This window comes from Patella vulgata, chromosome 3, assembly GCF_932274485.2.
Source record: "Patella vulgata chromosome 3, xgPatVulg1.2, whole genome shotgun sequence".
NCBI lineage: Eukaryota > Metazoa > Mollusca > Gastropoda > Patellidae > Patella > Patella vulgata.
The window spans coordinates 37,564,721-37,581,117 of NC_065881.2; positions in this window are offsets into that span (position 1 = coordinate 37,564,721).

Sequence of the window (16,397 nt, forward strand, 5' to 3'; positions counted from 1 at the left end):
AATAAAAATAACCAAACCATGGTGTAATAAGATAATTATGAAATGATAACTAATAATGTAGATCTTATGAAAGCCGTCTAAAATTGGCAATTCAATAGAGGTCTGAAACTCCGTAAGCATGAGTTGCTGCACATCAATGTAACTTTTCCGACGGTAAAATCGAATTTGAGTTTCTCGCATAGTCGAAAATTCTACATACAAACACACTTTGGATTGTCTGTGCTGTTTTATTTGGACTGTTAGTGCTGCAATATGTTGACTTACCACAACAATCTGCCCGGTTAAATATAATAATATCGGTGATATCGTATGTTGCCCCCAGATCAACCTCCCACCATTCATATTCATTATTATCCACTGCAGTATGTACACACGAGTTGGAATAAAAATTTGTTGAATTATTACCATCCACAGCATGGCCTGCCGTATTAGTTAGATACACACTACTTTGAATAGCAGATTTCATGAAAGCAATGTTCTGTCCAGAAAATATTTCTAAAACACCAAAAAATAACTATTAGTATTCTCAAACAGTACAGTAAATGAGAAGGGGCGCGATCACGTCGTGTTGTTCCAATGCGGTTATCAGCATATACCGTGGATAAGATATGCTACCCCCACCCCCACGATATAGCTTTTTTGTGCCCTCTCAGATTGATGGTTTTTATTATAAACTGTGGATCAGATGTTTTACAAATTGAATCCCCGCTTAACGATATAAATATAGGGTATTTGTACCGCTGCACCCGCCGATGGAATCTGGATTCTCATGCAAACCCAACAGCCAACACGTATTTCCGGTGTTAAAATTGTACACATCTTAGGTATTACTGCATCTCATGAGAGAATACGATTTGGTTATGAATAGAATCATCTCTGTGTACTTGTATATCAGTCATAAAAAACACAACTGGCATTTGCGTGCACTTGTATGACAATTACAAAAACATAACTATCATGTTTGGTACTTGTATGTTCACTTTTTAAGGGATATTGTCAGCCATCCCTGTTGATGCAATTGACCCGGGTAGCAGAAGCTTACTTTCTTATACAGGGACCGTACAATATACAAGCATTTATATTTTCATAAAATTTTGTCATTTCTCATATATATGTAGTTATCATTGAATGTAAAAATATCATAAAAAAAATATAAAATTTCACTATTTGAGACTATTTTTTTTCTTCAAAATATGAAATTAACCATAAATCTCTACTCCCAATAATAAATTTCTATACTAATAAACCCGGATGTGAATAAGTAAATCATCCAGGCATTTAAATTTATGACCCCCAGCTTGCTGCTCTCTTTCATTTTGTATTTGAAAGTGTTCAGTCAATGTTATGTGGATATATGAATATAGGAGTAGAGGACTGCGACAATTAATACTACCAGTGCTACTGATGGTACGTTCTTATCCGCATAACATTGGCTGAACACTTGTGACAAATATCTGCGTACGGTCCCTGTGTGTAGTATGTCGAAACGCATTATTTTTATGATTCTCACACTTATTCCGATCACGACCAACTGCATCGTATATACCGATATACTAACAGTCATAGACAAAAGTTTAAGACCACTCTATAAAAATTATGTTTTCTACACTCAAAGCCATTAAAAACGCAATGCCAAATTCAAAGTTTATTTACTGCAACAACTTTTAACAAATGTACATAACAATTGATAAAATCGAGATAACAAGCATCTGTAGATAATTACATGAAAGAATTCACTACAAATGCACAAAACCGAAACGTCAGAAAACCATGAAACAAAGCAGGGGTCAGCTGAAGTCAATATCGGGTATGTCCACCCTGAGCTCTTACACATGCCTTGGCTTGGACTGGCACAGATGTCTCACGGGATTGTTTCCCAATGATTTTGGAGTGCCTGTGCCAACTCGTGGTGGCACGGCTTGAGTTCGAACCCGTCGTCCAAGATCATCCCAAAGGTGTTCGATCGGGTTCATGTCGGGAGACTTAGCGGGCCAATCCATAACACGGACATGATGATTGTTCAGAAAGTCGCTTAATAGCTGTTCCTGTTTTCTTGATCTGTATTTAAAGGGCCAGAGTGCAGGGAATGCACGTGCAAAACGTGTGACATGAGACAAGTGTTGCGTTTGCAGGAACAAAGTTCATTACCGAGAACTGATATTGGGTTAAACCCAGAACTCCACAAAAAGAGACCCATCACAAGCTCCACCTATGTGCCATAAGATAGGAAAGCCCCAAAAAACGTTTACCAGAAATATTTCATGTTTTTAATGGCTTTCAGTATATTTTTATATGGTTGCATTCGAAAAATTAATAACTCCGTCAGTAACTGTTTTAAGCAACCACCTGACATACAAACACCAGACACTTTACAGTTGACCGCCAATCCATATAAGTGATTTTAATGTGATTTTTGTCTTCCTGAAATAACAATTACAAAGGCCAAAAAGCCTCTCTGCCAGAAGTTAAGGCAGTCCAAATAGTGATTATACAGAAGGACGACTATTCAGAGCGAAAAATAGCGAGTCGTATGAATGCGCGCGTAAATTTTAAGAAATCTACAGTAGGCTATATTCAGATAAGAAAAGACCTGAGCATTCACGGAAACTAACAGCTCGGGACGACGATCTGATAAGATGAACACCTGTTCAATAGATACAGCCATCTCTTCCCTTACTTTGCGGAAAGGTTTGGACATCGAGAAGTCTGTATATGTTGAAGAACTCATTGGTGACCAAACAATTATTCATCTCATCAGATGGTCGTCCTTGGGCGTGGTTTTCAGCGGACGCCCGGATCATTTCTTATCTGAAGTGCATTATGCACAACCATCTTTCTAAACTTCTGGTAGAGAGGCTTTTTTGTCCATCTTAATGGATTTTCCAGAATGACAAAACCCACATAAAAATTGATTTTGTGGACCGGTGATCAAACGGAAGATTCTGTAATTGTCTAATATATGGCTGGTGCGATCAAAACAATTGCTGGCGGATTCATTCATGTTTTGGAGTCAATCAGGGGAAAACAAAGGAGAGAAAAACATTAATTTTACAGGGTGGATCTTTTGGTCATGACTGTACTGTATTCGAATGCATCAATTATCAATGCACCATTTCTTATATTTACGAAAAAACGTGGTAACTTTTATCATGAAATGGAATGGTGGTGGGGTTAACTTCTCATAAACACAATATTTTGGTCATTTTGAGACTAGCATATTTTTATTAGAAATGGTTTCGTACACAATGCGAGGGGGTGGGGTTTCACGGGTACTTAAACAAGGCAGGAATCAGATATTTCCTTGTCCAACACACAGGCGTCACCGCTCTTAAATGCTAAACTAGCGTTCAAAATCTCGAAGGTTCTTCTCGGCCCACGCAGGGATTCGAGCCCGGGAAATTCCAGTAAACAGTCCAGTATCCCATCGCTAATCATCTATCATGAAATGCAGTCTCCATTCTTATTCAGTAGATTATATACATACCCACGTGATAGATGAGATGCGCGAGTAGATTATACCATGTTAAATTCAACTTCCAATCCATAGCATTACTCCAATTAATTTATACCATAAAATACAGGAACAACGCGTTGCACGTACAAATCTTTCCTGAAATTTTAAACCAAAATTACGTTGACGTCTTTAGTTCCAAATTTATAGATGCCCTTTCTGTTTAAACGATTGAAAGATAGAGGACAGCTTTTGAAAGTGTTAAAGGACAATATTGGTGCCATGTATCTGTTATCACTCGTCACATCAGTCAGTTATATAGAGGTATGACTCGTGTTTTCCTTTGGCGTTCGTCACTTCCGATTCAGGAAACTTGTATTACTCAGCTATCGTAGCAATGATCTCTGTGTTAAAATTATATTTGGAACGTGTTTAATTAGTTCTATCACATGTGATAATGACTGACACAAATATTGTCCTTTAAATCAAATGGACAGCCTCGATTTCATTGTACTAAGGCGTCTAGCTGCAATATTTTAGTGGAGCCTCGCCTTGTCAGCCTCTACAATTGATATGCTCTTAGAGGCTTTGCGCAAGTAAAAATAGCTTCAATCGCACAAATTTTATTCTCAACACATATCATCACAGTTTGTACTGAAATAAGTAATTCTATCACCAATAGTGAAGCGTGGACCACTATTATAATTTTAATGATGTACAGGTCATCACCCAGGTGAAATCTCGTCAGATATCACGCCACATAGCCCCGCCCATCGCTTTCTTTTACAAGGATTTGTTTACTATAACCAAATATTATTAGCATCGAAATATGGACATGGACTCCATATATGGAAAATGACGTTTGATCACGTGCGACGTAGTGAACACACTAATTCTATTTTAAGTAGAAAAGGAAAGAAATATCGCGTAGCCATTTCTTTTTACCAAATCAAATAATTATGCGGTAAGGTTTCACCTTTATTTCAATGGGAATTGGTGTATTATATGTTAAGCTATATGCAGTACAGTGTGGGTCGGTTTCATTGGAAATTAAAGGAGGTATTGTTATATAATAGTGAGCACATGTTTTATTATTCAGCCATGTTTTATACATAATAGAGGGAGAGCACTCCCAATCACCAGAAAAACCCAATAGTCCAATTTATGGACTTGGAACATATTATTACATCTCCCTTTCTTTTTAAGTTTGATTAACTTATAATGAAATTGTTAATAAACTGAAATAGAGAATGACAATCCACATTAAATCACTATTGGGGTCAATATTGTTCAATAAATCGATTTGGTTTCTTTATATTTCTGCTTGATTTACGTTGAATATCAGTTGTGCCATTTGCTTCTGAGTTATGTCTGTAGACGATTTCATTACGATTTGAATGTTGTTTTATCTTCCGCGTCATTCTTCGATTAAGTCGCACTTTAAGATTATTTTCGATCTTAATGATGTATGATCTAGGATTTTTCAGACATTTATTCAATACAGATCCTGTAGTGTGCAGATCTGGTATCCACACAGTGTCACCTGGGTAAAGATCTTCACTATCAGATGCTCTATGTCTTCTATCATAATTAGATTTCATCTTAGTTCGATACTCCATTTCTCTTCTTTTGACTAGATTTATATCAGGAGTAAATGGAATAAGTTCATCTGAAGGGCAAGGAAGACGTGATCGTAAACCCATGCTTAGTTGAGCGGGCGAAAACCCATTTTGTAATGGTGTGTTTCGATACTGTAGTAGTGCTAAGTATTCATCGTCACACTTTTTTAAGATACTTTTCATGGTCTGAACAGCACGCTCAGCTTCGCCATTTGATTGGGGATATCTTGGTGATGATGTTACATGTTCAAAACACCATTGATCAGCAAATCGTTTGAATTCCTCAGCAAAGAACTGTGGGCCATTATCCGTAAAAAGTATATCTGGAACCCCATGTCGACTAAATATTTTCTTGAACAAGTTGATTGTTGAAATCGATGTGACATGTTTAGGAGTTATGCATATTTCAACATCTCGGGAGTAATAATCCACAGCTAAAAGATATTGATGATCTTTGTATTGAAAGAAATCTGCGCCTACACGTGACCATGGTCGGCTAGGAAATTCTGTTCCTTTCATAGGTTCAGCATGATCCCTTCTGTACTTTGCGCACTGAGAGCAATTTTTCACTAATTGGTCTATGTCCTTTGTGATGCCAGGCCACCATACAGATGAAGAAGCGTTAAGACATGTTTTTGTAACTCCCTGATGACCATCATGGAGATAGGACAAAATATCATGCTGTAGTGTGGCTGGTATGACTAAACGTTGACCTCTCATGAGCAGACCATCATGAACAGACAGATTACCACGTTCATTCCAGTATTTCTTCAGACAGGTTGGAAGTTTGTTGAGTTCTGGCCAGCCTGTTTGAGTATATTGAAAGACTAAATTTAGAGTTTTGTCCTTCCTGGTTTCAGATCTTATATTATCCAATCTACGATCTGTTGCCGGCAAGTTAACCATTACCGCGTGGACGTAACAGTCTGCATTGATTTCCAAATCCTTAGGCGCTAGGGATTTGCTATCAGTAGGAACTCTTGATAAGGTATCTGCTGTACAGAGATTTTTACCAGGAACATGCTTGATGGAAAAACTGAAACGCAAAAGTCTCATTCGGAAACGTTGAAGGCGAATAGGTAATTCATCAATGAGCTTCGTTGAAAATAAAGGTACCAGAGGTTTATGGTCCGTTTCGACATGGAAGTGCAATCCAATTAAGAGATTGGACCAGTGTTCAAGGGCCCACGTCATGGCAAGAGCTTCCTTCTCTATTTGTGCGTACCTCTTTTCAGTTGTGGTCATAGCTCTACTTGCATAAGCAACCGGTTTCAGGACTGCTGAGGACTGACGCTGGAGTAAGACAGCTCCTAAGCCATAACTGCTAGCATCAGCTGAGACGATAGTTTCTTTGTTAACATCATATAAAGCTAAGATGGTATCTGATTGTAAGTCGGCTTTTAATTGAGTAAAAGCTTTTTCGTGATTCGAAGACCATAGCCATGCTGTGTTTTTCTTCAATAAATCTCTTAAAGGTACAGTTTTCTCGGCGAGATGAGGGTAAAACTTAGTTTGCTGGTTCACCATACCCAAGAATCGTCGTAATTCTGAAATGTTGGTAGGTGAAGGCATATCAATGATTCCCTGGACCTTGGAAGGATCTTTGTGAATTCCAAATTCATCGATGAGTTGCCCTAAATATTGTAGTCGCTTGCAGGAAAATTTACATTTCTCTATGTTGAGCGTAAGACCAATCTTGACCAAACGTTTAAGAACATCTCTGAGGCGTACATTATGTTCTGTCATGTCTGTGCCAGTGACTAGAATGTCATCCATGTGGCATAAGACGCCTGGTAGATCTCCTAGTAGTTGGTCCATTCGTTTCTGGAAATATTCTGGCGCAGATGATATTCCATATGGTAATCTTTTGAAGCGGAAACGTCCAAAAGGTGTTATGAAAGTTGTTAAGTGTGAACTTTCTTTACTTAGGATTATTTGTTGAAACCCAGAATTGGCATCGAGTTTGGAAAAGACAGCCCCTTGACTGTGACCTCCACTCTTAGCTATTTTCCCAAGAGTATCTTCAACTTTTGGCATAGGATAAATTTCTGGTTTAACTGCTTTGTTCAGACGAGTAAGATCCACGCATAGTCGTACGGTATCATCAGGCTTGACAACAGGGACCATACCGGAACACCAATCTGATGGATCATCATCAGCCGACTCAATAACGTCTTGATCTTGCATTCGTTGAAGTTCCCTTTTCACTTTATCCATTAAAGGGATAGCTACTCTTCGTGGACTATGAAGGCAAAAAGTTTGGGCGTTATCTTCTAGAGTAATTTTGTATTCTCCAGGAAGCTTACCTAGTCCATTAAATAATTGTGGGTATTCTCTTACAATATCTTCCTTTAGGAGTGGTAAGGTATTATCGTGGTGAGTGTCAATCGAACGTATACTGAATGCTCCAGGTATTTGATAGATAAGTCCGAGACTGTGAATAGCTGGAAGTCCTAATAGCAATTTCTTGCATTTAGTGATATAGACTTTTTCAGTAATGGTAGTTTGATTATTTGACAGTTTCATAGTCACATAACCTTTAACATCTAATTGAGAGTTATTAGCACCGACAAGTTTGCGATCTGTTGGTTGTAATTCGCCATATGATGGTTGATAAATCTCTTCTGGCATAACCGTGACTTGAGCTCCAGTATCAATCTGCCATAAATGTTCATGGTTACCTGTATTCAATTTAATATGAAAGCCAGGTTCTGTTGGTGGTTGAGACTCTAGGGTACCAATAAATGTAGGTGTTAGATCATCCATTGGATCAACATGATCATCAGATATTTGATTTACTGTTGCATGTGAGCTTTTACAGATACTTGAATAATGACCAATTTTAGTACATTTTTCACATCGATGTCTAGCAGCTGGACAATAACGTTTACCAATGTCATGACGAGTGTTGCAGTAAATACAGTTCCCAGTTGGTGTAGTTTTACTAAGATTTGCTTGTTGAGTAACAGGTTTACTTGAGTGGTCATGAGACTTCCCCTGGAAATGTCGTTTTGGCTTATTAGCGTGTGTTGCCTTGCTATACTGTTGTGTCTTGCTGTTTGTTTTATGGGACTGATAATTGATAGCTTCAATTGTAGAAGTTTTAGACTCACGTAGCTCACGTTGTGTAGCTTCTTTTAATTGAAGAATTTCAATTGTTTGGTCCAAAGTTAGAGTGGCTCCCCTATCATAAAGCTTTAATTTTGCTGAATCATCATTGCAAGTGAAGACTAATTTGTCTCGAATAGCCTGCTCTGCAAAATGTTCTGGAAATTTACATGCTTGTGCATGATCTTTAAGAGTTACAACCCAAGACTCTATAGTTTGATGTGGTTCTCTCTTGATATGTAACCAAAATTTTTCTCGTAGCATCAACTGCGGATCTCGTTTTGAAAAATATTCATTAAATTTTCTTATAATGATAGAATATTTTGTCTTGTCTTCTGCTGGAAGATTTCTATCTAAACGGTCTGGATCAGGTCGTTCTGGCAAGAATTTAAAGTTAGAATAAATTTCTACAGCTTGATCACCAACATGATTAAGTAAAAGTCCGATTTTTATTGTATCTGCTCTAGTAGAGGCTCCTACAGCTTGCAGAAAAATCTCAAACTTTTGTTTCCATTTCATCCAGTTTTGTGAAGGATTTCCACCAGTTATTTCTAGGATGCCAGGTGGTTTTACAAATGACGCAAATCCTTCCATTGTTGAAAATTAAGAAATTAAACAGATTGTTTATGAAGTAAATCTGGCTCAGATATACTTAGTTTCTTCTCAACTTGGATGTAGACTGGGTAGGATACTATTCTGACACCATGTTATATAATAGTGAGCACATGTTTTATTATTCAGCCATGTTTTATACATAATAGAGGGAGAGCACTCCCAATCACCAGAAAAACCCAATAGTCCAATTTATGGACTTGGAACATATTATTACAGGTATAGGCAGTAACTCTTTTGTAATCAAATTATTACAAAACTAGCTCAAAGGAAGTCCTTAGAACGATTCACTACTGTGCCTGGAGCAAGACGGAAGACATCAGTAGTGGAACTATTTCTAAATTGCGTCAAGCGGTGTAGACAGGGCCGCCTTAACGAACAACCCCATCTCAATCTATATAATATGATGTGAGTTGCCAATGCCAGGGCCGGCGGAAGCAATTCTTGATTGGGGGGGGGGGGGCACCGTCCTAGGACTTTAGGCGTAAGCTCCCGGGATTATAGATCATCGAAGACGATTTCTAAGCGATTTCTGGCTTGTAAAATTACTCAGCAATGAAGTTTTTATGTTTTTTTAATCCCTTCCCACGAAAGCACTACAGTCGATGGTGATTACCTGTGATGTTGAACTGGACAAATATATACATAATATTACCAAGGTTGTGGACACTCTAGATGTCACAGTTTTTATCCGATTTTGATGAAACTTACAATGTATGTTTATAACCGTAACTTCTTGGATTATGGCCCCTGATTGTACGAAAACTCACATTTTTAGCTTGTGGGCAACCTAGAGGTAACAATTTTTATTGACTGTAAACAAAAACGTCCAAATATATCACAGTTACACCATTACGTCTGAGTAAAAATTCAAAGTTCAAATGGCCGCTCCCCTTGACGCAAATAATGTAAAAACATAATACCCAGGGGGGCCTTCGGCTATAAACTGTGGTCGGGACTACCGTCTGAACCAGCACCCAAGCGCAAATGGCCCGGATCATTGGCTATTCAATATGCCGGCGCCCATATCAGTTGTTTCGCCTGCTATATTTTCTGCTATTTATTCATTTCTAAAACTATATTTTTGACGATGGGGATGAAGAAATGCTTTTACAACATTTTCTTACAACGCTGACTCCATCCGGGTTAATTGGTAATATGGATCATTTTACAAAGTTTTTTTTGTCGTGGGCTTATACATCGTCGACGTATTGTCAAACCGGTGAATATGGAGTTTTTTACTTTTCGAGAAAAACCTATTTGAAGTTTCACCTCTACTGAATGACGAACTAGGAATGAATACCGTAATAATTCTAATAAGTAAACAACGTGTCAAAATAGTTCAATTATAATGCATTTTATTATTGTATAAACCATTTAACATCTACTTGTTATTTAAGGGGGTATTGGGGGTTCCAAAAAGGGCAACTTATTCGCCGCCTACTAATTTCCACAATTTTGTCAGTTGGGGCTTATTCGCCACTTCGTGAGAAAATGTTTTTAATATTTGCCATTCGTTCGCCTCTTTGTTGGATATATACCAGAATCTTTAAACCAATAAATTTTCGATGTAAAGGGTTATAATGGGCTTTTATAGTGCACTTGAAACAATAGGAGATATTACATTTTCAAGTTTTCCTAAGAAAATAAGTTGCCAAATGGGAGTTTTTCATAACAGGGCAAACAGAAATAACCTCTCTCCCAAGTCAGCTAGTTGCCTGGTCTTTTGTTGTTTTTTTTGGGGGGAGGGGGGGGGGGGTGCTGATCCATTGGTTTAAGGCGTGCGCTTTAGATCATGAGGTCTGATGTTGAGACGTGACATGGAGCAGGATCACCTGCCCAACCTCGTGGAGATTTCACTGGGTTCTCCAGTTTCCTCGCCCAGGTAAAAAGACTACTCGCAAGCAAATTATTGATTAGAAATTGTACCATATGTTAGTCCCCATGTGACTTAGTTTGCGTGGAGTGGACGTTAATCCCTCTCTCTCTCTCTCTCTCTCTCTCTGTCCATCATAATAAAACAAAACAAGAAAACATAACTGGTAACAATCTTTAATATATAACACTGATTCAGTTATAATAAAGACTCTTTTAAATATATATAGAATGTTGTGAGAGTTCTAAACACAGAAGCTAAAATCCTCTCTTTTTCAATGAGCGATAGATCTATAAAAGAGTAGGTGTTCAGGCTTATGGATTACAGGGTTATCACCAGAACATAAACTACAAAGATCATTATACTTTGCTTGTGGCATGACTCTGTTTTCAACAAGTGGGTGGACAGTATTATCAGTGTCACTTTGACGACGAGAAGGAAGTTCTATCGTATAAAAACAGGTACATGTAGATAGGTGTGAATTTTTTATAAAACAGTTGTTTCGGACAAGATTTAACAACCTTAATCTGTCTAAAGTTGGGCCAACATATGGCATTACCCACCAATGAAATACGTGGGCGTAACATACCAATATCTTGTGAATATTTCTTATAATCAAAAATATCTTTAGATGATGCATCAATTACTGTGTAGGGTTTAGATGATGCCATCTTGATTAGTAGTGAAAGCTCAGTGGGAATAAAAATTTCATTAACTTTTCTCATGGACCTATCGATGACACTATGCACGGCGTCTCCCTCTGACTGTCCATGGTTAGTTTCAAAATAGTTTATTGTAACCATTTGTAGACATTTGGTGGATTGGATTAAATTAATCAGCATTCCACCAACTATGGAGTTTTTGTTCTAACCACCGCATCCATCACAGAACAAAGAAGCTTGTTCGTATCCCATCTTATCAGCTGAGTTGAGGTAAGCAGCCAAGAAGGAAGATATTTCGTTAGATCGTCTACCTGCTATCGTTTCGTTCCATACATAACAATTTGCATCCATGGACTTGATGTCGCATATTGAGAAATTGTAACAGGACAGTCGCCGTTTATAAAAGATTTCACACCTGTTTGATCTTGGTAAATATATTACCTGTTGTAAGTCAAACGACGCTACAAGTCTTCTATATTGTCTTCTTTCTTCAGATGGTCTTTAATCATTCTTACGGTCGTCTTTTCTTTAACGTGATTTTCGTAATCTGATAATAATATCTCTTTATCTTGATCTGTTCCTTGTCTGTAGCCTTCACAGATACCACATAAATCTTTCTTTGGCCAGGAAAACTTTAACTTCAGTTTCTGAAGACAAGCCCAATAATATCGAAACGATACAGGAATGTTTGGATTTTCTTTTGAATAAATCTGATACATTTTTGATGCACCCAGTTCGCTTGATAAATACTGAAAATCGATATTACTTCTGCAGTAGTGCGATTCCATTTTAGGAAATCTGTTAATATGGCTGATAACAAGATAGTGTTTTTGCGTATCCAGATCTTTTGTTTTCGCTGACCTTCCTCCTATTCTTTCTGGTTCCATAACACCATTTGAGTCAGCTTTTGAAACCGCTGTACGTACTTGACGTTACGCTACATTAACAGTGTTGAGGAACATTATGCGACATACACGTAACCGATCATTATTATCATCGAATGGCAGATAGAAATCAATTTTTTTAGATTTTCGTCCTGATTCTAACTTCATTGTTATCTCTTTAGAGCTAACATGTCGGGATTTCCAATGTCATTGATCTTTCAGATGGCCAAGGGAGTAGTACGCTTTATTTATTTCTACACGCCTTTCATCCGAAATTAACTCGCAAGCAAAGCCACGGGATTCACATAGCCGTGAGGTACATCTGGGCTTCAACATGTTTCTTGCATCCACATGTCTTTCTGAATTCTGAGATACAAAACTCTCACCGCGAAGTCTTCTTGCTTTCTTTACTTCAGTTGCTTGTTTTTTTTATTTGTATTACCTGTGTCTTGTACTTGAATTTCTATTAGTGGTTGAAGAGCAGAGACAAAATTCTCTGGTTCAGGTGCGGAGTCTGATGATAATTCATAATCGGGATCTAGAAAATCCGGTTCGGATTCCTGTTCAGAAGATGTTCCACTCCCCGAACTTTGATTAGCAATAGCCTGTGTTAGTTTTAGTTGTTCATCTTTGGTCAGAGCATCAGTTACAACTTGTTCTGGATTATCTTGAGCCTCTATTTTATCTAGTAAACTGGAATTCAAAAAGTCCACGGCTTCTGCCAGCATAGAAGTATCCGTTACATCATCAATTAGAGATATATCATCTGCATTTATAGGTTGATTTATGTTTTCTTTTAACAATATTAAAGGAATGTCATCATCTGATTCTGAAGATGAAAATGAAGTAGTTGCTTCACCTGTTAAAGGGACTATCCCGATTTGAACAGAGTCTCAAAAATAAAGGTCCGAGTGAGTATAAAATTTAAGTGCCAAAATATGGAGGAGTGGTGTATTTATCATGTCCCAAAAATTCAGCTAAAAAAATATTGAGTCGTTTGGACGTGAGCGCCAAAACTGCTTATCCGGACACGTAACCCTTTTAAGATTTCGGATCAATTTTTTCGTTGGGTGACCTGATAATCGATTCCCGTCCCTTTAGAGGTCTATACAGTGAATGACTAATGTGCTGTACTTGATAACGAAAGGTAAATTTCACCTACACATTATTTTTATAAAATAAAAGTCTGGTTTTATCCAGACACCGCATAATACAGCTTGGGACACCGGTCTCCATTTCTAGATTAAGACTGACGGGTTTAAGTTGTTTGAAAACGTATCACATATATTGAGTTAGTTGCTCGGCTCGAAGGTAGAGGATTTTGAGTGATTTTAACACAAAACTAAGCAGTTTTATTCTCTAAAATATTTTCAGGATTGGCCCTTTAATATCTTGATGGCTGTACCCTTCCACCACCTAGCATCAGATCCCCACCACATCGTCACCCTTCGCCCTTCGGCAATTCCACCACCACCAATCACTCGCAATTCTTTACGAGCAACAATATTTTCTGATCCATCTTGCCATTTTACTAAAATGTCCATATCTGAAAATTGATAAACAATAAACTTAATCAAATGACTGAAGAAATAAATATATATTTTTTACAAAGCTAATAAATAATGACTGGCACAACTTCATGGATAAATAATGACTGGCACAACTTCATGGATAAATAATTACTCGAAATTTATTCTACATTTCAGCAAAAATTCCCTTTTCGTTATAAAGCAAGATATAGGTATAAAATACAAATAACTAGCGAGGTAGTTATAAAGATACAGAAAATACATAAGATTTTAAGTCATTTAAAAAAGTAGGCCTACTAAGGACAGACAGAGAATACAAAAGCTAATGTTAGTTTAAATGGAGTTATCTCCCTCATTTAGTCTGTAGGCTATAATTAAATTGCTGAGAGTTACTTACATCCCTTAGTTGCCATTTCTGGGGTAAAAAGTCAACTTTGGTAAACGAGAGTAGTGAAGGTTAGCAATGAAAGAAAAGAACACACAATCAGCATTTTAGCATAGCTTACCTTATGTACAAGTCGCCTCTAATAAATTCACTCAATTCACTGTCTTCACTTAATTCAATAATTGACCGTAAACGATTCTGCTGCAGTGCTGTCGTTGTGGTGCAGAAATTCAAATTGAATACAATTTGCGCATTCTGAAGCTATATTTGGTACATAATTCGGATAAGTCCCATCCTCGGTTACCCAGTGTACTCATTCCGTTCTACTCCACTATACCCTGGGTTAATCCATAGGGTTTCCACGATTTCAAATTATCTGCCCTGGCCTAGAATGTAGCTACAGTCTACGAACCAATCAGAAAACAGTTTACAAACCAATCGTTTCGCCTTCGTTTTTATAAGGGTAGATAATCATATTCATGCCCATTTACTGAATGATTTATGTAAATAATGTATATATTTATAATTAATTTACATTAAATTGTATTATCAAAATCTGTAGTATGTGTTGTTGATTTCAAATATGTATAACATCTATATGTTTGGCTTTTGTTATTATTATTACTATTCGTTTTTTGTCTGAAATATGTCATTCTGTTATGTTTATTTTTATTGCACTTATACTTGGCAATTTAATTCTGCCTTGTCTACGATATCACCTCAGGTGGAAGTGGACGTAAAACCCCAGAAACGAACGAACGATTCACAATATCTTGTCAACGATATCACGTGGACATAAAATTCCGGGAACCAACGAACGATTGTAAATAAAACTAATGACCCTACATTAGTATATGAACGTCTGGTCTTCATTAACATAATATATAGTTGGTTGTTAATAATTACACATTTAGAATAGGCCAACTCCTAACATTGTCCGATGAGAGTTACTTACCTTTGCCAACTTCGTTTTTCGAATAACAATTTATAGGATTGGTCGATTAAAATAGCACAATCATCAAGGGCGGATAACTTGAAAACGTGTCTCCCCCATAGATTAACCCAGGGTATAGTGGAGTAGAACGGAATAAGTACACTGGGTAACCGAGGATGGATTAGTCCAAGACAACATTGTAAGAATTCGCCAGTTTTGTTAGTACAAGGCCACATGGGTCATTAGCGTTTATTTTACTGACGATCCGGCGAATACGTATATTCGCCAGTTTGTCTCAAACACATTTCGCCATTACCTAAGCTAATACAAGGCGAATATCAGGAAAACTTGGAAATTTATCGGACAAGGGCCAAAATATAAATACCATTAGAAAGAGCAGAATAGGTTTGCTAAGAAAACCACAAAGAGTCTATCAAAATTGGCCATATTCGCCAGTTCGACAATAACACAACGTTATATTCGAATAAGAAGATCACAATCTGTCAAATTCATCAAGAAAACTGGAATAAAAATCAAAGTTTTAATAAACCATACCCTAACCCTCATTTTCTAGCGTCCGGGTGTTACCATGGACCCTGAAATACGGGCCATGGTGTAGAAAACGCATTGGCAATCGCCAATTTTATATTTTAATGAAGACCAGACGTTCATATACTAATGTAGGGTCATTAGTTTTATTTACACACGTATCAGCCTTTTCAGCCATCCCTGAACTATCCCGACCGTTCTCTTTCGCATGGTACGGCTGGGGGGGGGGGGGTCAATTATCGGACCGTAACTTTCTGGATTATGGACCGTGATTGTACGAAAAATCACGTTTTTATCTTGTGGACCGAAACTTTCCGTCAAATGGCCGCCCCCTTTTAGACAAATAGTGTAAAAGTATGTAATACCAAGCTTGTAACATTTTAACTTTGGTACGCCTGAGAACTTGAATTGTAGAGCTTTAGCCCCTGCAATAGAATGTTAGAAAAACTCTATCCCGTCGTGTTTTAATTAGCCAATCTGTCATAGATACAACGGAAATGAGATGGAATGAAATATTCCACTACTCAGTAAAGTTAACTAATCGCGACACTCGTAACTGGGGGCTCTTAACCCATGGATCAGTATAGAACATAGCAGGGGGTTTTCTTCAAGTCTACGTTTTACTTCTAGAAGTCTCACGTCTATGTTAAAATCAGATCTCTTCCAGTTACGCCACTATATCTAACTGAATAGTTACTTGCGTGCAATAAGCTGGAGAAAAGGGTACTTGCGGCCAAATTATTGCCCCCCCCCCCTCCACTCCGCCGGGCCTGCTTGCTGTCAATAAA